This window comes from Myxocyprinus asiaticus, chromosome 39, assembly GCF_019703515.2.
Source record: "Myxocyprinus asiaticus isolate MX2 ecotype Aquarium Trade chromosome 39, UBuf_Myxa_2, whole genome shotgun sequence".
NCBI lineage: Eukaryota > Metazoa > Chordata > Actinopteri > Cypriniformes > Catostomidae > Myxocyprinus > Myxocyprinus asiaticus.
The window spans coordinates 36,394,341-36,417,668 of record NC_059382.1 but is presented as its reverse complement, the minus strand read 5'-3'; the positions used below and the strand labels follow the sequence as shown (position 1 = coordinate 36,417,668).

At 39.6% G+C, this 23,328-nt stretch overlaps 1 pseudogene; it reads left to right on the top strand.

The window, feature by feature from the left end:
- The first annotated feature begins 21,016 nt into the window (after positions 1-21,016).
- On the top strand, positions 21,017-22,965 carry LOC127429984 (uncharacterized; annotated as a pseudogene).
- The last annotated feature ends 363 nt before the right edge of the window (positions 22,966-23,328 follow it).

Sequence of the window (23,328 nt, the reverse complement as noted above, 5' to 3'; positions counted from 1 at the left end):
CCCAGCTAAGCTGGGGTCAGAGTGCAGGGTCAGCCATGATACGGCGCCCCTGGAGAGGATAGGGTCAAGGGCCTTGCTCAAGGGCCCAACACTGGCATCTTGGCGGTGCTGGGGCTTGAACCCCCGACCTTCTGATCAGTAACCCAGAGCCTTAACCGCTGAGCCACCACTGCCAAAATAGGATTCTTGCGAACAGGCAGGCTTTTGCACAAGTTGGCAATCGGCTCAGGCTTTGAGTCAACGGCACATCCTTGTGTGTGGTTGCTAGGTTGTTCTGGGTGGTTTCTTTTTGGCCCAAGTAAAAGAGCCCGTGTACAAGTTTCTATGATATTCTGGTCTTTAAATATGGCTCAGGTCCCACCTTCAATGTCAATCAATGATAATTTTTAACAGATTTTTTGCTGTTGTTGTTGTTGTTGTTGTTGTTTTGCACCCCAGTGTACATAGCATCTGCCACACAGGGCAGCTATTTGCACTCTAATAGTCTGGTGAAACCACAGAAATATAAGACAAACTAACCAATAGATGTTGCTGCAGTGGCGTGGGGACGTTGTGTGAATGTGTACTGTTGTCCTAGCGACCGTGGTTCAAATCTGTGTTTTGTCCCAACACTTTTTCCCATCTGATTTCCTGTTTCCACTCTTAATATTTACTTTTATACTACTTATAATAATAGATAAAAATGAATATGAATGTTGATTTCATCGCAGTGATTTGGTCATGGTGAATGTCGGGAGTGCAGAGAAGGGTTTGATCTGGAGGCGGGGTCTGTCGATCGCACTTATTCCCACGTGTAACCATGGTTACTGTAGTAAAACCAAGGATATTTCTTCTAAGGTAAGGTTAGGGTTAGGTTTAGGGATAGGGGTTAATGTAGTTTGTCTGTGGGACTCTAAATAAACACACTGCACTGTTGGCCATACTGTGTGTTAGTATTTAAATATGGGTGCAAATAGTATCTGAAACTACCAGGGTGCAATTAGTATCTACCATTATTTGCACCAGGGTTGGGGTGCAAATAATATTTGCCACTATTTGTACTGGGTGTAAATAGCATACACCATTATGTGCACCATGGTGCAAACAGCATCTGACACAATGTGCACCAGGGTGCAATTAGTATCTACCATTATTTGCACCGGGGTTGGGTTGCAAATAATATGTGCCACTATTTGCACTGGGGTGTAAATAGCATATAAATTGCAAATAGCATCTGCAAAAAAAAAAAAAAAAAAAAAAAAGAAGCTAAATGTGATGTAGCAATCATGTCCATAGAACGGAACGAGGGGAGGTTTTATTCAATCCCTAACACTAAATATGAGCAATAATAGTAGTAATGCTTGCCTTAACCAGCACCAAAAATATGTAGGACCATAAGACAGATAACACAAGATCATATAATCCAGCTTTGATAACAAAACTGTTCACTTAAACTCCTTAATATTCTCATGTGTTGACGTCTTTAGTCAAACAAAAAAATGTGAGAGAGAATATTGCTTTCTCCTGCAGCTGTCCTGCTTCATTTGCAAATGTTCAAAGAAACAGTTTACGCTTTGGAGATTTAAGAAACGAAGAGGAAATAACAATAATGGCTTTAAACTGCAGGGAATTCTCAGCTTTAAATAGCAAAAAGCATATCCTTCACAACTCATGAACCAGAGCGATACAAAGCAAGTAAGGAGCTGTTCACACAGAGTGAGCTTCTGTGGTTAAAGCAGCCACAAAGATTTTGTGTTCACGGCGTGGGATCCTACAAAAATAAATAAAAATAAGGCATGCAAAATGGTCAAAGACACTTACAAAATAAAAAAAATTACGCAGATGGAACGCAACACATTCTTGTGTAAAACCCCAAGGCCACATCCACACTAATTTGTTTTTGTTGGAAAATTAACACTAAAACTAAAGGGGGTTGCACACCGGACGCGTCTAGCGGACGACATGGCGCGTTCTAAAATTCAAAACAACTGTTTTCAATGAAGGTATGCACACCGCTGCCGACAGATGATGAGTGGCCCAGTTATGACTCCAGAGGCTGCTAAAATTTCTGCCATGCCACAGAGCGGAACTCGCATATTTCCATTAAATTCAACCCAAATCATTATCAAAGGACATAGATTATTTACTTTAGCGTTCTTCATTCTTGAAGAAGGGAAAAACCTTGCTAACTTTTGTCTGCAACCTGAACCACATCGACGTGCCCCGTGTTTGATCTCTGTGCCGTGTCCTAGCCGTGACGCAGCGTGGCGCTTCTCATTTGGTGTGCAACCACCTGAACACTCAAAATTTGAAGGTAATAGGGAGTGCTTTTCGAAACACTCAATTTCTGGCTGAGTAAAATGCCATTCTAATGTAGATGAGAGCCGTAAACGTATCTAAATCAATGCATGTTTAAAAAAGAAAATGTATAAGTGTGGGTTCTGGGTACATGACTTGCCTCTGCTTATCATGGGAACTGATACATTTTAATAGACTGCTGTGTGAGATGAATGAACAAATGTTTTGAAGAGATACTTGTCTAATGTGACGTGACTTTTCACTGCTGACAGGCGGAATGAGAACTGTTCCCTCTTATTTAAATATTACATCAGATGACTGAACAGGGCACAGAAAGAATCAGTGGTAAATTCAGAGAGATCAGATGCTGTGTTGCATTCTTGCTTGTGGCAAGACATGTCAAATTAGATTCATGACAGTCCATACGGTGCTTCTCGAAGAAATGTAAGAGATCTCTGGAGTGTCATAAGTAATCTAGTGTGAGGGAAATGATGTGGGGAGAGGTCAGACATGAGCTGGACCAGAGAGGAAAAAGCCAGGGCATTTAAAATGAGTAGTGTGGCAGTTTTCTGACTATTCTTACCAAATGCAAAATTAATTTGCAAAACGAATCAAAGACTAAAGGTCTATTCACATCAAGACTGAAACAAAACTTTGTCGACACAAATGATGACCAAATTCACTCCCGTGCAGTAGGTTGCACTGAATAAATTATATTAGTTTGGGGTGGCTTGAAGGTGAGTATGATACCAGAATGTTTATTTTTGGGTGCACTATTCCTTTAAGGATGAGAAAGAATGGGAATGGATCAGGATTTAAGGCTGGCTTTATTTAAACCTGCATCTCCCGCATGAGCAGCATAACTCAATGTGTGTGTGGAGCATGTCCGCTTAATACTTCACAAAGCTCCAGCAAATAGATATTTAAAGACAGAGGCTTTGTGAACAGCTTCAGAAATATTTGGATAGAAAATAAATTAACAAATAGCTCACCGCTGCCAATTTTTCTTACGAGAACAGGCAATGAAAGCTAACTAGCAGAAGCCGGAGAGACATGGCATATGGTGTTTTATCAAAGCTCTCGCTGTAATTGGTCTTTTTCTTTAGATATTAAACATTCTAATACTTTGATGTAAACTGAATGCATGCCAATGACCTGACTGCCTAAAGAGGGCTGAGTTTATGCTAATTTCCTCCCTCATAATTAGAATCCCTCTCCTCAGTACATCTGGCTCAACATGCTCAGAAGCACTGCAGGTCACAGAAATGAGCGACAAGAAAACACTCACTCCCTGGGCACATACACCAGATCCTCCTCAGCTTGTGTTGCTGGAGGGACAACCACAACTAGACTGCTCTGAAGTTAATTAGCACTTCCACTGAAAACACTTTGATAATCATTGGGAGTATGCATCACAAGGCTTTGGATAGCTTGTTTCTATTAAGCACATGACATCATTATCTATACATTCACATTCAATCATGAATTGTTAATAGATTGCTGATCCTCATTGTCAACAAACATGAAAAATAAAATACTAATCATAAAAAAAGCTTCCATGAACCTTATTGATGCAAATATGTAAAAACATTACAAAATGACTATCTGTACTTGGAGAAAATAGCTCTTTCCTGCTATTTGCACCCCAATAGCTGGACAAAAGCAGACAATATCAGGGTTCGTACAAGGTGCTTGAAGTGTTTAAGTACTTGAATTTGGCTTTATCAAATTTAAGTCCTGGAAAATAACCAAGAGGTGATTAAAAAGTTCTTGAATTATAGAAAATCATAAAATACGTTGTTTAAATCATTTAATAAATGAAATGTCTTTATTTATTTTCAGAAAAACACAATGACAGACCACTAGACCACTGCTGTAGCAGGCAGCGCATAGACGCCACTGTCACTTGGCACCTGTTACTTTTGACAGCGCTGTTCAGAATGGGCCAAACACAATCAATTGTTACTGGAGGATTTAAAAATAGACATATTTTATAGATACTGCTGTGGCGGATTTAACAAGTATGAATTCTTGCAATTATCAGTTTTAATTAAAAATTACTCGACAGAGTGAAAAAATTAGATGAGATGAAACATTCTAAGATTTGAATGCAGATCAATAGAGGATTCCATTTTGTCAGCCGTCTAGCACCCCCTTGTGTAAAGAAAGCGTTGTGTCTCTCAAAATAGGTTATTTCTTAAATTTGTCAGTAACAAAACATGTTGACAAACATGTCCCTTGACTTTTTTAGTAATGAAAAAGCTTTCAAATAACTAAAATTAAAGCCGAATTTTTAATTTTTAACTAAAATTAAAAGGTATCATTCTATAACCTAACCTTTAATGATATGAAATAACTTGATTCTGTTTTGCAATTTTTTTTTTTTTTAAATATATTTGAAATTGTCAATTGCCTGAAAATAAAATCCTTGTCCCCTTCATCTGGTACACCACTTCTATGATATGTAAAGTTATTTATGTATTTATTTTGTACTTATTTTTTAATAAAAGCATTAGTGCAAGACCAAACAAGTGTGCAAAAAAGAAAAACTAAATTATTATTAATAATTTAAATAATTTAAAAAGAATGTTTGTCCTTTGATTTCATGGCATTTTTGTGTTTTAACATTTTTTTAAAATACAAAAAGTTGTGGAAAATCATTTTTAATGTCAAAGTTCAGAGGCTGCTTAAATATGTATATAGTTATTTTTCCCAGCATGTTAAAATGTTATTAATTCACTTTTTAACTAATATTTTCACACTAAAATATCTGGTGTTGTACCCCATTGAACCCTCAGAATGTGGTGTTGTAACCCATTTATACCTCATTAGAGTTAACTTGCTTCGTTTGTGAAACATAATTAAATAATAAAAGAAAGAACAACAGCCAAGTTGTCCTTTATGAATAATGTCAACATGTTATAAAATGTTTACCCTCAGCGTTAATAGGCAAAAACTGAACTGAACTGAAAATTTCAATATTTTGTAAGTTGGAAAGTCAAAATTTTTTGAGAATGACCCATTTCAAATTTGGGTCAGTTCCTCTCATAAATCTGCTGTGTGACTTTAGAAAGCATATGAGTCATACAGACTACTGTTTACGGACCCAGTTATTCACTTTTGTTGAAAAGCAAAGAGCGTTTTAAGGGAGCACACTACAATTGCACATTAATTTCGTCATGAATGAACCAAGAATTGTTACTGTGTGAATGTGTAGTTAAAGATGCACATTGACATATTTTGTACTTGTAATAAGTGTGGTTTTATAAAAATAAATTAACTGAATGAATTTTTTATTTAAAATTAACAAATAAAGAATTTGTTTTAATGACATCTCGAGCATAGTCCTTGAAAACAAATAACAATGTGCTTGAAAGTCCTTCTGTACGAACCCTGTAATATACAGTATATATATATATATATATATATATATATATATATATATATATATATATATATATATATATATATATATATACACAATTGTGCTCAAAAGTTTGCATACCCTGGCAGAAATTGTGAAATTTTGGCATTGCTTTTGAAAATATGACTGATCATGCAAATGTCTTTTATTTAAGGATAGTGATCATATGAAGCCATTTATTATCACATAGTTGTTTGACTCCTTTTTAAATAATAATGATAACAGAAATCACCCAAATGGCCCTGATCAAAAGTTTACATACACTTGAATGTTTGGTCTTGTTACAGACACACAAGGTGACACACACAGGTTTAAATGACAATTAAAGTTTAATTTCCCACACTTGTGGCTTTTTAAATTGCAATTAGTGTCTGTGTATAAACAGTCAATGAGTTTGTTAGCTCTCACGTGGATGCACTGAGTAGGCTATATACTGAGCTATGGGGAGCAGAAAAGAACTATCAAAAGACCTGCATAACAAGGTAATGGAACTTTATAAAGACAGAAACGGATATAAAAAAGATGTCCAAAGCCTTGAAAATGCCAGTCAGTACTGTTCAATCACTTATTAAGAAGTGGAAAATTCAGGGATCTCTTGATACCAAGCTAAGGTCAGGTAGACCAAGAAAGATTTCAGCCACAACTGCCAGAAGAATTGTTCGGGATACAAAGAAAAACCCACAAGTAACCTCAGGAGAAATACAGGCTGCTCTGGAAAAAGACGGTGTGGTTGTTTCAAGGAGCACAATACGACGATACTTGAACAAAAATTAGCTGCATGGTCGAGTTACCAGAAAGAAGCCTTTACTGCGCTAATGCCACAAAAAAGCCCGGTTACAATATGCCCGACAACACCTTGACACGCCTCACAGCTTCTGGCACACTGGACGAGACCAAAATAGAGCTTTATGGTCACAACCATAAGCGCTATGTTTGGAGAGGGGTCAACAAGGCCTATAGTGAAAAGAATACCATCCCCAATGTGAAGTATGGTGGTGGCTCACTGATGTTTTGGGGGTGTGTGAGCTCTAAAGGCACGGGGAATCTTGTGAAAATTGATGGCAAGATGAATGCAGTATGTTATCAGAAAATACTGGCAGACAGTTTGCATTCTTCTACATGAAAGCTGCGCATGGGACGCCCTTGGATTTTCCAGCACAACAATGACCCTAAGCACAAGGCCAAGTTGACCCTCCAGTGGTTACAGCAGAAAAAGGTGAAGGTTCTAGAGTGGCCATCACAGTCTCCTGACCTTAATATCATCGAGCCACTCTGGGGAGATCTCAATCGTGCGATTCATGCAAGACGACCAAAGACTTTGCATGACTCGGAGGCATTTTGCCAAGACAAATGGGCAGCTATACCACCTGCAAGAATTTGGGGCCTCATAGACAACTATTACAAAAGACTGCACGCTGTCATTGATGCTAAAGGGGGCAATACACAGTATTAAGAACTAAGGGTATGCAGACCTTTGAACAGGGGTCATTTCATTTTTTTCTTTGTTGCCATGTTTTGTTTTATGATTGTGCCATTCTGTTATAACCTACAGTTGAATATGAATCCCATAAGAAATAAAATAAATGTGTTTTGCCTGCTCACTCATGTTTTCTTTAAAAATGGTACATATATTACCAATTCTCCAAGGGTATGCAAACTTTTGAGCACAACTGTATATATATATATATAGACCATTTTGAAGGTGCAAAGGGGATTAGTCATTCTTACTAGAGACTAATTAGCAGAGACAGGTCACTTCTATTAAAATAAATGGGAGAAATTGGAACGCCCAATGGTCAACGGATGTAGAAAAGAAAGTCCCGCCTTACAGGTAAAAGGATGTGCATGCACATTACTTATATTTACCTAGAAACTAAAACAGCAAAAGGTCTGGGGCTCATTACCTAGAAAATTTAGTTTTTTAGCGTAATCTGAGGTAAGAAGCACAATTTATGATACCAGTGTAGTCAGAATTGACTGCTGATTTGAAATATGTTCTTTGATCATTATCTTGACCAACTGTTTTGGAGATTTCAGCCTTTCCCCATTCAAGTTTATAGGAGCTGCCCTACCATGCCGCTTGTTAACATAGAAAATAGTTGCCCAGGAGCGTTCCAAAGATGGCTGCCGAACGAACTGACTTGCTAAAACAAACTTTGTTCTTACCCACAGTGCACTCTGATTTTGAGTGTCCAGCCGATGTACAATTGCCAATGGTATATTGCCCATAATCCAGGGCATCCAGGGACTAATATTTTTTTATTATTTTGCCATTAACTTATCTTAATACCGAGTGATTTCATTCTTCACTAATTACTGAGGTGACATTATTATTAACTCAGCAGACTGTGTGCAGTGAAAATGATAATTTGCTGGATGTTTCAAATATTAGACAACATGCAATGTTTACCTTTAGAATTGCTATATGGTCACATGAGGGCACTATCTGAAATGCTGCCCAGCTTGGATAGGAAAGTTTTAAGACACTAAATAATAATTAATAAATACAATATCCTTCTTCATCTATGTTTATTCTTGATGGCCGTTATAATTATTAATAGAATGATTATATTTTAAACATAATGAACATAAGCATGGCAAACGGAATGAAGACTTATTGTATCAATATACCATTTAACAAGTATAACTGGTAATAATAATAATTATTATCATCATCATCCAAAGTCAGGTAGCCTAAATGTAAGATAAAAGTACATATGTGACAAATCTTTTTCTGTGACAACTCCAGCGCTCTTTCCGATGCTCTGTGTTTACATCAGTATCTGAATTCACTCACTCATTTCATTCACTCCTTACTGACATAATGCACTCACTGCCATCCACTGTATAGGGAATAGTGAATGAGTGAATAAGTGAGTCACTTCAGACAAATGTTGGAAGGAAACTCCAAGATCTGAATAAATAGTCCAAAATTATACAGGTGCATCTCAATAAATTAGAATGTCGTGGAAAAGTGCATTTATTTCAGTAATTCAACTCAAATTGTGAAACTCGTGTATTAAATAAATTCAATGCACACAGACTGAAGAAGTTTAAGTCTTTGGTTCTTTTAATTGTGATGATTTTGGCTCACATTTAACAAAAACCCACCAATTGACTATCTCAAAAAATTAGAATACATCATAAGACCAATTAAAAAAACATTTTTAGTGAATTGTTGGCTTTCTGGAAAGTATGTTCATTTACTGTATATGTACTCAATACATGGTAGGGGCTCCTTTTGCTTTAATTACTGCCTCAATTCGGCATGGCATGGAGGTGATCAGTTTGTGGCACTGCTGAGGTGGTATGGAAGCCCAGGTTTCTTTGACAGTGGCCTTCAGCTCATCTGCCTTTTTTTGGTCTCTTGTTTCTCATTTTCCTCTTGACAATACCCCATAGATTCTCTATGGGGTTCAGGTCTGGTGAGTTTGCTGGCCAGTCAAGCACACCAACACCATGGTCATTTAACCAACTTTTGGTGCTTTTGGCAGTGTGGGCAGGTGCCAAATCCTGCTGGAAAATGAAATCAGCATCTTTAAAAAGCTGGTCAGCAGAAGGAAGCATTAAGTGCTCTAAAATTTCTTGGTAAACGGGTGCAGTGACTTTGGTTTTCAAAAAACACAATGGACCAACACCAGCAGATGACATTGCACCCCAAATCATCACAGACTGTGGAAACTTAACACTGGACTTCAAGCAACTTGGGCTATGAGCTTCTCCACCCTTCCTCCAGACTCTAGGACCTTGGTTTCCAAATGAATTACAAAACTTGCTCTCATCTGAAAAGAGGACTTTGGAACACTGGGCAACAGTCCAGTTCTTCTTCTCCTTAGCCCAGGTAAGATGCCTCTGACGTTGTCTGTGGTTCAGGAGTGGCTTAACAAGAGGAATACGACAACTGTAGCCAAATTCCTTGACACGTCTGTGTGTGGTGGCTCTTGATGCCTTGACCCCAGCCTCAGTCCATTCCTTGTGAAGTTCACCCAAATTCTTGAATCGATTTTGCTGGACAATCATAAGGCTGCGGTTCTCTCGGTTGGTTGTGCATCTTTTTCTTCAACACTTTTTCCTTGCTTGGATACAGCACTCTGTGAACAGCCAGCTTCTTTGGCAATGAATGTTTGTGGCTTACCCTCCTTGTGAAGGGTGTCAATGATTGTCTTCTGGACAACTGTCAGATCAGCAGTCTTCCCCATGATTTTGTAGCCTAGTGAACCAAACTGAGAGACCATTTTGAAGGCTCAGGAAACCTTTGCAGGTGTTTTGAGTTGATTAGCTGATTGGCATGTCAAAATATTCTAATTTTTTGAGATAGTGAATTGGTGGGTTTTTGTTAAATGTGAGCCAAAATCATCACAATTAAAAGAACCAAAGACTTAAACTACTTCAGTCTGTGTGCATTGAATTTATTTAATACACGAGTTTCACAATTTGAGTTGAATTACTGAAATAAATGCACTTTTCCACGACATTCTAATTTATTGAGATGCACCTGTATAATAAACTATAGTAAAATTATACACTTAATGTTGCCTGAATTATCATTTGTCATCGCCTGTGTGCTCTTATGAGAGGAAGAGTTCACCTGTCCAGTGCTGAATGTGGCTACAACGCTAGATAAATTGTATTTCCCTATTTGTATATGACTGTATCAGCTGATTTTAATTAAAATGTTTCCTAAATGTTTAACATTTTCAATTCAAATATTTAAAATTAAATAGTGGTGGAAGTGAATGACATTGGGAATCGTATAGTCTTCCTGGCAGATGGCAGCAGTTCCTCCACCTCCTGAAGGACGGCAGCTACTCCTCCGTCCCCTGGCGGATGGCAACGGCTCCTCCGCATCCTGGCGGACGGCAGCGACTCCTCCGTCTCCTAGAGGAATTCTCCAGTACCATTGAACCAACCTCTCCTCGGCGTTGCGATCCTCCGTTAGTGGCAAGGGCTCTCTGACAGCATGTCTTCCTCCAATCCCGGGTTTCCACACCAGTGTAACAGACAAGCCTCTCGTTCATCGGGAAAGGAGGATGCAAGAACCGGATTAACAATTAACAAGACTTTAATTCCAACATAAAACGCTGAACTGAAATATAACAATACACGTCGACACACACACACAGCTCCGTGTGTGTCCTTCTTTATCCCTCTCCCACTGATTGGGCAACTCAGCTCTGGGCATGCATCCTCACGGCTTAGCCACGCTCTCCTCCACATCACAGTATAATTACAATTACATTTTAAATACAACAAAAATTCTGTTTTCTATTGACTGTTACAACCCACCCCGGTAGTGGGGTAATTTGCACATTATATGGATAAGATCTCTATATGACAACTAATTTGTAGGTGACAAACATTGTAATATTAGGCTCCATTATGTGCCATTTCCTGGAAGGAGGTATTTTGTTCTCTTGAACACATGGGATGGAAAAGCTGCTTTATTCACAAATTGTTTTTTTGTTTTTTGTTTTTTTTTTGGGGGGGGGGGGGGGTGTTCCGATCTTTCGCATACAGTATAATACATTCGAAATTTGGGTAGAAACATTGCTTGTAAAAGAGAGAGTATAACATTCAACCCTCTAAGAAAAAAAAAACATGACCATGATTAAAGCCAACTCCTGACAAAAAACACTGGACACACTGCTCATGCCCAGCAGGTCTTCTGACCAGGGGATTTGCTGGTGAAATAGCCCAGGGTTTTGTCAAATGACTCACAAAATGAAGCATAGCGTGCACTTTATGCAGCAACAGAATGTGTTGCATCATTCAAATTAGTCCCATTTAGCTCTGCTCATGTGAGCACACTGTTCAGAAAACAGATGCATATTGTGTGTAACGGACTCAATGCTCTTTAGGCAGATTTCCATTTGTCAGATTATGATGTAAACAGTAAATAACAGCTGTAAAAACATGACTCACCATTTAGTTCATGCAAAATCATAAACCTATTAGGGTTTCTCCAATACCAAAATTTTGGCTTCGGTACAATACCAGCACTGGTACCTCGGTATCGATACTAAATCGATACTATAATCAACAAATAATAAGCCTCAGATTTTTGATGAAATGACACAGAAAAAAAGAACCGCATAAAGTCTCACAGATACAAATTATGCGTTTTCCATTTAAATTTTTCTAGATTCCATGTTAAATGTTATGATCAATAAAATGGCAAAATAAAATTCTGCACAACAGAGCTTCACAGTATTAATGAAAACATCAATGGAAAAAAAAAATATGATTACTTGTGGCACAAGGCTGCTATGGCTGAATCACAACATGCTGATAATACACTTGCGTTTGTGATATTGCTTACAGATAATAATAATAATTATTATTATTTTTATTATTATTATTATACAACCATTTAATATTATATAATTGTTATTATGAGTAGTATTGCTACTTTTTGAATATTAAATTTTTATACAGTAGATATATATTTCAGTCTTCAATTTTGCGCATCCAGTTGAATAGAACTTTTATTTTAGCAGGTCTTCTATTTTGACAGACCTTTGATTTTTCCTGTTTTTGATGGGTTTGTTATATCAAGTTTCCCATTAATGCTGGGATACTCCCGTTGCAACTCTCCAGCTGCAATCTCCAAGCTGCATTGGAGGAGTTAATTTAAGTGTTAACAGCCATTTATACTATAAACACACTGCATGAAAATTAAGCACCAGCAGGGTGTGTTGCATGTGAAGCAGATGACAGAGCAGAGCGGCAACTCTTGTTCATTCTGTAGCGTGCAGTGCATGTGGCTGTATATTACTTAATTAAATGTCATCCTTGTGCTGTTTAATGATCACACTTGGCCATATCCAGAGGTTTTATTTATTTTATTTTAAAATTGTCATTGATTAATCTCAAAACTGTCACATTTCATATCATTTTACTTATGATAGCATACTGTAAAATGGTATCGAAATTAGCAACAAGATGATATCGTAACGTTTGAATTTTTTTGTATCGTGCTACTTTGTTAGTACCGGTACACCACACAACCCTAAAACCTATGCTGAGTAAAAAAGCAGTAGGCTACACCTCATGCACTCAGCGCATGTTGGTGTTGTGTATTTTGTTATCTGGTGGATGTTGTAATGCTAAACTGTACAATAAATTTTATTTTCTTCTCATTTTTTTACATACTGGTAATCATGATTATTGCTGATGCCTGCTCTGCTGTTATAACATGTTACGACATAACTGTTTCTTTGCAGAGAGTGGAAATGTACAGCGGGGTCCAAAATCTAATTTGAATGAACAGGGAATAAACAGAAAATTGTTTCTAAGTCACTAATCAAATAAACAATTTTCTGACATTGACCATGTTAACTCATTCGTTTCAGATTTTCTTGCTTTCATTGAAACACAAAATGCGTCTCAAATCACACTGGCCTAACATGGATCATCACGTTTTGCACACACTTGTGAGTCCATTATGTGGCACTGAGTCCATGCCAACTCATTAAAGCAAAAGGGAACATACCAAATACTAAGAAATTATTGAATTCATGTTTTCACTGAAGTTGTTATGCTGACAATAACATTTCGGTAACACTTTACAAGAAGGTTCCATTTGCTAACATTATTTAATATGAACTAACAATGAACAATACTTTTAGCATTTATCAGTCTTGGTTAATGTTAATTTCAACATATACTAATCAAGAGTTGAATTTGTTAACATTAGTTAATATACTATGAACTAACATAAACTAAAAATATGAACTTACGTTAACAAAGATTAATAAATACTGTAAAAATATATTGTTCATTGTTTGTTCATGATACCTAATACATTAACTAATGTTAACAAATGGAAACTTATTGTTAAGTGTTACCATAATTTCAAAGTAGCATTTTCACATATGGATTCAGACTTTTGAACCCCTGTATATTAACTATGATGTAATGATATCAGTCATTTAACATGACGGTATGAAAAGCTCATCCCCTCCACCTTAAAAGTTATCATCAAATGCAATGTATTAAATTAGTTAAAAGTAAACATAGTACCTATTAAAACAAACGATGATGATCTCAAATGATGTTGCTTTGCATATGAGCAGGCTAAAGCAAACTGCATAAAGCGAGTTAAACTCCACTGAGTGCAACACTGCAGCACTCAGACGAAATGAACAGACTTAATGCAAATTTGCATGAGTGAAAGTTTACAATTAATAAAAAGCCCTAATCAAATATCTACCCTACGTTTAAAGTCCATTCTATATGCGTAAAACAGGAAGTGTACTTACATCACTCATGGTTCACAGTTATCTCACGGGTTTTCCTCAGCTGTATGGAGTTAACAGTGGTGTTTTCCTGCACTGAGTGAGCCTTATAAAGTATGAAGCCAGTCTCCTCAATGTCATCACGTTTGCACTGAACCAATAGGAGCCGTCGGCAAATCTCATCCCTTCTGTATGAAATACTTTAGGCTACTATCTTCATTTATTTCTACAGTAGTGACGAAAGCTGCCTCTCTATCCTCTCATCATGAACACTGCCTGACAGTCCAGGATAAACAGCCTTCTGGATTAAATTTGTGAAAAAACTCTCGAGGAGGATATTTGAAAATTTGCATTTTGCGATGATTTAGTGACACAAAGCAGATTTTTAATTACAAAACAGAGAGTTCTGACTCTAATTTCTGAATAGCCGCGTTCCAAGACGTTTTAAAAACGTGCACCCATGTGATCGCACATCTAAATTAATGAGCCAAGCGGATACGTTGCTTACCAACCGTAAACAGCCTAGGCCTATGATTAATTATCAATAAATCTAACTATTTATTTCAATATTTATCAGTGTCCTTTATTTTATTGCAGGTTTTGTTTTGGGATTGGTTCCAAAATATGTTGGTAAATCACCGCGGTAAAGTTAGTTTGACGTTCGACATTCGTTAGATATTCGGTTTCTCTTAACCGCACTCTCTTCAGTCGACAATCTTACAAAGATGTCATTAGCACACTTGGTTTAAAGGGAGTACAACTATACTATATGGGCATAAAAACTGGATTCAGAACAGTCAACGCTTGCTGTGGCTGCAAAATTATGCCTGAAATGCTCCGATGCGCTTTGACTGCTTAGCAGATGTAAGGGACCGTCTGAAAACTCCACCCACTACGCTAAAACATAGGAGATGTCGACTCATTCATTCAAGTTATACATGAAAATTTTTTTTAAAAAAAGTACATTTTCACATTCAGAATGTTCTAATAACTTCCCAGAGGATATATGGATTTACTACAGGTGAGATTATTACAGTATTATCAATAACATAAGTACAGTAATCAATTATTTTAGAAAAATATTCACTAAAATTCACCAAAATGATATTTTCACATTCAGAATGTTGTAGTAACTTCCCAGAGGATAGACTGACTTACTACAGGTGAGATTATTACAGTATCATCAATTATATAATTACAGTATTAAATTATTTTAGAAAAATATTCATTACAATTCACCAAAATTATATTTTAACATTCTAAAGGCTGTAGTAACTTCCCAGAGGATAGATGGGTTTACTACAGGTGCGATTATTACAGTATCATCAATTATATAAGTACAGTATTCAATTATTTTATTTAAAAAATCACAAAAATTCACCTAAATTATATTTTAACATTCTAAAGGGTGTAGTAACTTCCCAGAGGATAGATGGATTTACTACAGGTGAGATTATTACAGTATCATCAATTATATAAGTACAGTAATCAATTATTTTAGAAAAATATTCACTAAAATTCACCAAAATTATATTTTCACATTCAGAATGTTGTAGTAACTTCCCAGAGGATAGACGGACTTACTACAGGTGTGATTATTACAGTATCATCAATTAAATAAGTACAGTAATCAATTATTTTAGAAAAATATTCACTAAAACTCACCAAAGTATATTTTAACATTATAAAGGCTGTAGTAACTTCCCAGAGGACAGACAGACTTACTACAGGTGCGATTATTACAGTATCATCAATTATATAAGTACAGTATTCAGTTATTTTATTTAAAAAATCACAGAAATTCACCTAAATTATATTTTAACATTCTAAAGGGTGTAGTAACTTCCCAGAGGATAGACAGATTTACTACAGGTGAGATTATTACAGTATGATCAATTATATAAGTACAGTAATCAATTATTTTAGAAATAAATTAACCAAAATTCATTAAAATGATATTTTATCATTCTAAGGGCTGTAGTAACTTCCTAGAGGATAGATGGGTTTACTACAGGTGCGATTATTACAGTATCATCAATTATATAAGTACAGTATTCAATTATTTTATTTAAAAAATCACAGAAATTCACCTAAATTATATTTTAACATTCTAAAGGGTGTAGTAACTTCCTTTATGATAGATGGATTTACTACAGGTGAGATTATTGCAGTATCATCAATTATATAAGTACAGTAATCAATTAGTTTAGAAAAAAAATCACTAAAATTCACTAAAATTATATTTTCTCATTCTAAAGTCTGTAGTAACTTCCCAGAGGATAGATGGACTTACTACAGGTGAGATTATTACAGTATGATCAATTATATAAGTACAGTAATCAATTATTTTAGAAAAATATTCACTAAAATTCACCAAAATTATATTTTCACATTCAGAATGTTGTAGTAACTTCCCAGAGGATAGACGGACTTACTACAGGTGAGATTATTACAGTATGATCAATTATATAAGTACAGTAATCAATTATTTTAGAAAAATATTCACTAAAACTCACCAAAATTATATTTTAACATTATAAAGGCTGTAGTAACTTCCCAGAGGACAGACAGACTTACTACAGGTGAGATTATTACAGTTTGATCAATTATATAAGTACAGTATTCAATTATTTTAGAAATAAAATCACTTAAATTCACCAAAATTATATTTTATCATTCTAAAGGCTGTAGTAACTTCCTAGAGGATAGATGGGTTTACTACAGGTGCGATTATTACAGTATCATCAATTATATAAGTACAGTATTCAATTATTTTATTAAAAAAAATCACAGAAATTCACCTAAATTATATTTTAACATTCTAAAGGGTAACTTCCCAGAAGATAGATGGACTTACTACAGGTGAGATTATTACAGTATGATCAATTATGTAAGTACAGTAATCAATTATTTTGGAAATAAATTAACCACAATTCACCAAAATGATATTTTCTCATTCTAAAGGTTGTAGTAACTTCCTAGAGGATAGATGGATTTACTAAGGGTGTGATTATTACAGTATCATCAATTATATAAGTACAGTATTCAATTATTTTAGAAAAAAATCTGTAAAATTCATTTAAATGATATATTAACATTCTAAAGGGTGTAGTAACTTCCCAGAGGATAGACGGACTTACTACAGATGAGATTATTACAGTATCATCAATTATATAAGTACAGTAATCGATTATTTTAGAAAAAGAAATCACCAAAATTCACCAAAATGATATTTTCACATTCAGAATGTTGTAATAACTTCCCAGAGGATAGACTGACTTACTACAGGTGAGATTATTACAGTATGTTCTATTATATGAATACAGAAATAAATTATTTTAGAAACAATTCTATAAATTTCTGTTAATACTGTATCTGCTTCCTGTTATATAGGCTTAACAGGAGAGATGGCATAATAAAGTTTGATTGCTGATGGCAAGAGAGATCTCCACTATCGCTTCCTAGAGCACGGTGCTCATAAAATTGCTGTTGTGGAGAGGATGCTTTAACATCTGACTTCAGTAAATGTATATCAAGTCTAGTATAGCTGTCCTTTCTGATAATTTCCTTTACATATTTTTGGTCATCTGCTCTGATGTACTGTTGCATCCTGTGCCTCAATGATAGTCAGACTCAGGTTTTCCTTCAAAGTCCACCACCAGCTTTTTTATGTTTGTGTTATTCAGCTGCAGTTGTTTTCTACAATACAAGACAAAGTCATCCACCAGCTTCTTGAAATCGGAGACTTCTCCATTTTCAATGCAACATCCAGTTGAAGTTTCGACTGCAAACTTAATGCAAGGAAACTGTGTTTGTATGAGTATTTCTCCAACTGGATGTTTCATTAGATATTTCATTTTATATGAAGTGAGATAAGACCTGATATAAAAGTAATTGTAACGATGAGACAGGCTGAAGACAGGAACAGATGATGACGAGTGAACCCAAGTGCAGTATTTATTAACATTTCATTAATGTGAAATCCAAAATGAAACAAACATAAGCAAATTGACAACATTACACCAAAACAATACTCGACGAATGACAATGGCAAATATGAGGGCTTAAATACAGGAACATGGGTAACCACATGACAGAGACAACCAATGACGAGACTAAACTAATGAACATGATAAGGCAATGAAACAAGAACAATGATAAAACAGAACTGATAACAAGACTAATAAACATAGACCAATGAAGAGACAGGACTAATAAACTTGGTGGAACAAGAGGGTCACATGACAGTTACATTACAAGGAACCAATAAGAACAAAACGCATGAAACATGGCGGGAACAGGAAATCACATGACAAGAAAGAGGAAACAGGAACAAGGAACTAAATTTTCAAAATAAAAGACATGAACACAAAACATGAACAAAAACACATTAAAACATGAAATATCCCCCCCACAAGGGGCGGCTCCCGATGCCCAAACATAAACTAACAGAGTTCAATAGGGAGCTGGGGGGTTGGGGTCCTTGAGGCATGGCCTGACGAGACAGGGCATGGAGCAGGAGACCAGGGCAGAGCCGGTGGTGGGTTTGGTGGAGGCTCCAGGAAGGGAGCAGGATCCGGCAGTTTGGGGGGTAACCACAGGGCAGGGACAGGAGGCCTGGGAGGCCTGGGAGGCGGCCACAGGACAGGGACAGGGTCAGGAGGCCTGGGAGGTGGCCACGGGGCAGAGGGGACAGAGTTCTGGGCTGTGGCTGCTGGACAGTGTTTGGGAGGGAGCGGCTCAGAGGGCAGAGCCGTGGAAGGCTCGGGCACTGGCCATGACAGGGGAACAGTCTTAGTGGCTGTGAGCACAGACAGTGATGAGGGAACGACCTCCATGGTCATGGGCACTGTCATTGATGGGGGAACAGCCATTGTGGCTGTGAGTACAGGAAGGGACAGGAGAACGAACTCTGTGGTCGTGCAAACTGGCAGGGACAGAGGAACGACCTCCGTGGCTGTGAACACTGGCAGTGACAGGGGAACGACCTCCGTGGTCATGAGCACAGGCAGTGATGGGAACGGTCTCTGTGGCCATGAACACATGCAGTGCCTGGGGAGTAGGAATCCTCCTTCTCCTCTTCCGTTTCCGGATGGCCGTGAGCACAGCTGTGGGAGAATCGGAAGATGGAGCCATGGAAGACTCGATGAAGGAATGTGGAGCCATGGGAGACTCAGGGGACGGAGATGTGGCAAAATGGCAAGGCAGGGCCTCTTGGCTAGGCATAGCAGGCGTGGTAACATGGCATGATGTGGCAGATGTGGCAACATGGCATGACAAGGAAGGAATGGCAGGTGTGGCAACATGGCATGATGAGGCAGACGTGGTGGCTGAGGCTTGCAACACTGGCTCCGGGACGGACGAGGCTTGCAATGCTGGCTCTGGGACGGAAAAGGCTTGCAACGCTGGCTCTTGGAACGTGGCGGCCATGATGGGGACTCTGGCTTGGTGGCAACTTTAGGAGTGCATAGTTCTCTTTCATCATCTCATGTTCGAGATCCACCTATGGGAAGGGCATCCGTACCTGACCTCTGCAGAAGCATCCAATTGCACCAAGTCTGGCTAGACAGACAGAAGCGCGTGACCTAAGCCCGGTAAGGACCTGCCCCCTTACCTAACAGCATATAAGGACCTGCATGCACTGCTGTTCCTCAGTTGACATTCGCTTCTCACGACCTCTCTTTCTCTCAGCTCGGTTGGAATTGGACTTTCACAATTTTGTCTACAGGAGGACATATCATTCAGATCAGCCTCCACCAGACATGACTGTCTTGCTTCAGCCAGGTTAGCTGTTCCTGTTTGCTGCAAGCCGCCCACACTCGCTCAAACTACCAGTCAGGCTGCCCACCCTCATCGCCGCCAGAGACCCTCATCCTTTCTGTGTCATTTGCATGGGTCTCAAACACACAGAGGAGGCTCTAGAATTCACAGACAACTGTAGCCATTGCCTGGCACTGCCCAAAAAACTGACACTACCCAGTGCGCCGACCCCGAACTTTCCGACTTTGATGGGTGAAACGGTGATAACGACGCACCCCTGGGTCCATCCACCAGGCCTCTTACAAAGCCCCAGCCTTGGCTGTCAGGGCCCTCAACATCTCCTCCCTCCTCTCTGCATACCAGGCTGAACTCCTGGTCGACATGGAGCAGCAACTAGAGAAAAGAACCCCCATGACCTCTCTGTGGAAGGAGATTGTCACAGTTAATGACCTTGTCTTCCGTAACGGCCGTCAGGCCGTCCAAGCCTGCGGGCGTTCCATGGCTCTCAGTGGCTAGAGAACATGTGCTCTGGCTTAATCTGTTGGGCCTCCCTGACAGTGAAAAGCAGCGCATCGCTGGTGCCACGGTAGAGCCTGGCCAGGCTCTCTTTGGCCCTGCCGTCGCCTTGATGCCACAACGTTGCGATGACAAGAAAAAGGAGGACAAAGTGCTTAAATTATGCCTTCCTAGGAAAGTGGCACCATGCCAGGTGCCCCCCACGCGGCCACCCAACCCTCCTGCCACAGGGCATCCTTTCCAGCACCCTGGTAAGGCAAAGCCATGCAACAAACCACCTCCTCAGCAGAGTAACCCACCCTCCACTAAGCCCTGGGGGAGAATGTCTTTTGCCGTGGCTGTGGCCAAGAAACCCCCCAACTATACCCCCTCCAACTCTAAATGTAAACGGCCGGCCTGATGCATGGCCTCAGGGGGCTTTGAGTCCATGTTCTCGGGCCGCCAGCCCCCCAGACTCCTATCCTGCCCTCCTAGTTCACTCATTCAAAAAAAGGAGGTTTTCTCTCGGTGGGGTCACAGCAACCCCCCCCCCCCCACCAGTGGGTGCCCACCCTGTGTGTTCAGTGCAGAACAATGTGTGTTCCCCCGTCCAGCTCATTTCGGGGAGCCTCCCCGTGCTGGAGGTGTTTACAGTGAGAAAAAGTACACAAGCAGTGTCACCACACCACCCCTATTACATTTCTCTCACCCATTCAACAAAGGCCTCGGTCCCAGTGTTTCCCAACACACACAAAAAAACACAAAAAATCAAACGAATCAAATGAACTCGTTACAGAGAGAGAATATCTCTCTGCAACCCCACATGTCGCCCCTAAGTTGTCCACTAGATGGCGCCATTGCATCACAAATGATCAAATCGGGCAAAAACGCAGCTATGAGTGCTTCCCCGGTTCATGTGGGGTCACTTGCGAGTCACACAAGAGCTTGGCAGGCTGTGTCAGCTCCCGATTGGGTGATTCGAACCATAATGAACGGGTACACACTCCAGTTTGCCAGAAAACCCCACCTTTTGGTGGCGTTATCTCCTCTCACACAGAGGAGAGTGCTGCTCACATTCTGAAAGAGGAAATCTCCTCCCTCCTCGGGAAGGGGGTGATTCATGTAGTACCCCTAGATCAATGCAATCAGGGGTTTTACTCCTGTTATTTCCTAGTTCCAAAGAAAGATGGCTCTCTCCATCCTATTCTGGATCTCAGAGGATCTCAAACATTTGAGGAAATACAATTTCAGAATGTTAACACACGGCACACTCGCTCGCTCTATTCATCAGAACGACATCAGTCGATCTGAAAGATGCTTTTTTCCACATCAACATTTACCCACCGCACAGGAAATTTCTTCGTTTCGCCTATCAGGGCATATGTTACGAATTCACAGTCCTTTCTTTCGGCCTCTCGCTGAGTCCGAGGGTGTTCTGTCTATGTGCGGAGGCAGGCTTAGAGCCGCTGAGAATAACGGGTCTAAAGATCCTAACATACATAAACAATTGGTTAATCATAGCCAATTCCAAGGAGAAAGTGGTGCAAGACACTTGGCGTGTGCTCGCGCACATTACATCGCTCGGGTTCAGAGTGAATGTGAACAAGAGCAATTTTACACCTGCTCAGAATGTTATATTCCTGGGTCTGGAGCTGAATTCAATCTCCATGCGCGCGCGCCTCTCACAAGAGTGCGTTCTCTCTCTAATGAGTTGTCTATCACAATTCAAGGAGGGGGCGAAAGTGCAATTTCGCACATGTCTCAGATTACAGGGTCTTATGGCATCAGCTATTCAGGTTTTGCCTTTGGGCCTTCTGCGAATGAGGGCATTCATGAAGTAGGTTTTATCCCTCCATTTCAGCCAGTTATGCGATCTCTGTCGCTCTATTACAGTGACGCACTTGTGCACAGCAGCCTTGCACCACTGGAGGAGTGCAGATTTTTACACACATGGGATCCCTCTCGGGGCTGTTATGTTGCGAAAAGTGGTATCAACAGACAGGGTGGGGAGCCACTCAGGAGGGCAGGACGGTGAACAGTTCGTGGCTGAGCGAACATCGTTCAGCCCACATAAATTATTTGGAGCTCATGACTGTATGGAAAGCTCTGAATCATTTTCTGCCCCACTTGCAGGGGCATCATGTGCTTGTTCGCTGTGACAATACCACAGCAGTGGCACATATCAATCGCCAGAGTGGAATGCGCTCGCCCAAGCTTCATGTTCTAGCTCACAGGCTTTTAGTGTGGAGCAGGTGGCACTTCCTGACATTATGCGCGACCCATGTTCCAGGCATTTTGAACAGGGGCGCGGACCTTCTGTCGAGGGGGAACCCGCTCTACAGAGACTGACGCCTCCACCCTCAGATAGTTTGCATGTTGTGGGAGAGATTCGGACAGGCGACCGTAGATCTTTTCGCCTCGCACGAAAACTCCCATTGTTCTATGTTCTTCTCGCTAAAGGACGAGGACGCCCCCCTCGGCGTGGACACCCTAGCCCACCTGTGGCCCAAAGTGCTGCTCTACGCATTCCCTCCCCTGTGCCTGTTAATACCTACCCTGGCCAGGGTGAGAGAGCAGGGCCTGTCCCTTATTTTGATAGCACCCAGGTGGCCCAAATTACCATGGCTGGCAGAGATAATTCCTCTTCTGCATGCCCAGCCGTGGCCCCTCCCTCTACGCACAGACCTGTTGTCTCAAGCGAAAGGGGAGATACTTCACCCCCACCCAGACAGGGTGGCTCTTTGGGCTTGGCACGTGAGAGGACAAACTTAAGCTTGATGGGGCTCCCTCCACATGTGGTTGCCACTAAACAGAATGCTAGGGCCTCCACACAAGGTCCTTATATGACTGTAAGTGGCAAGTGTATGAAGGGTTGTGTGATGGGCGCGGTTCCACATCGTATCAGTGTTCAGTCTCTGATATTTTGTGTTTTTTACAAGACCTTATGGATAAGGGCAGGTCTTTTTCCACCATTAAGGTCTACCTGGCGGCTATTTCTACTTGTCATTTTGGGTTTGATGGCTCAATGGCAGGGCAGCACCCCCTCATTCATAGATTTATGAAGGGCGCCCGCCGTTCTCTCCCAGTTACTAGGAGAACTGCTCTTGAATGGGACCTCTCTATGGTGCTGGAGGC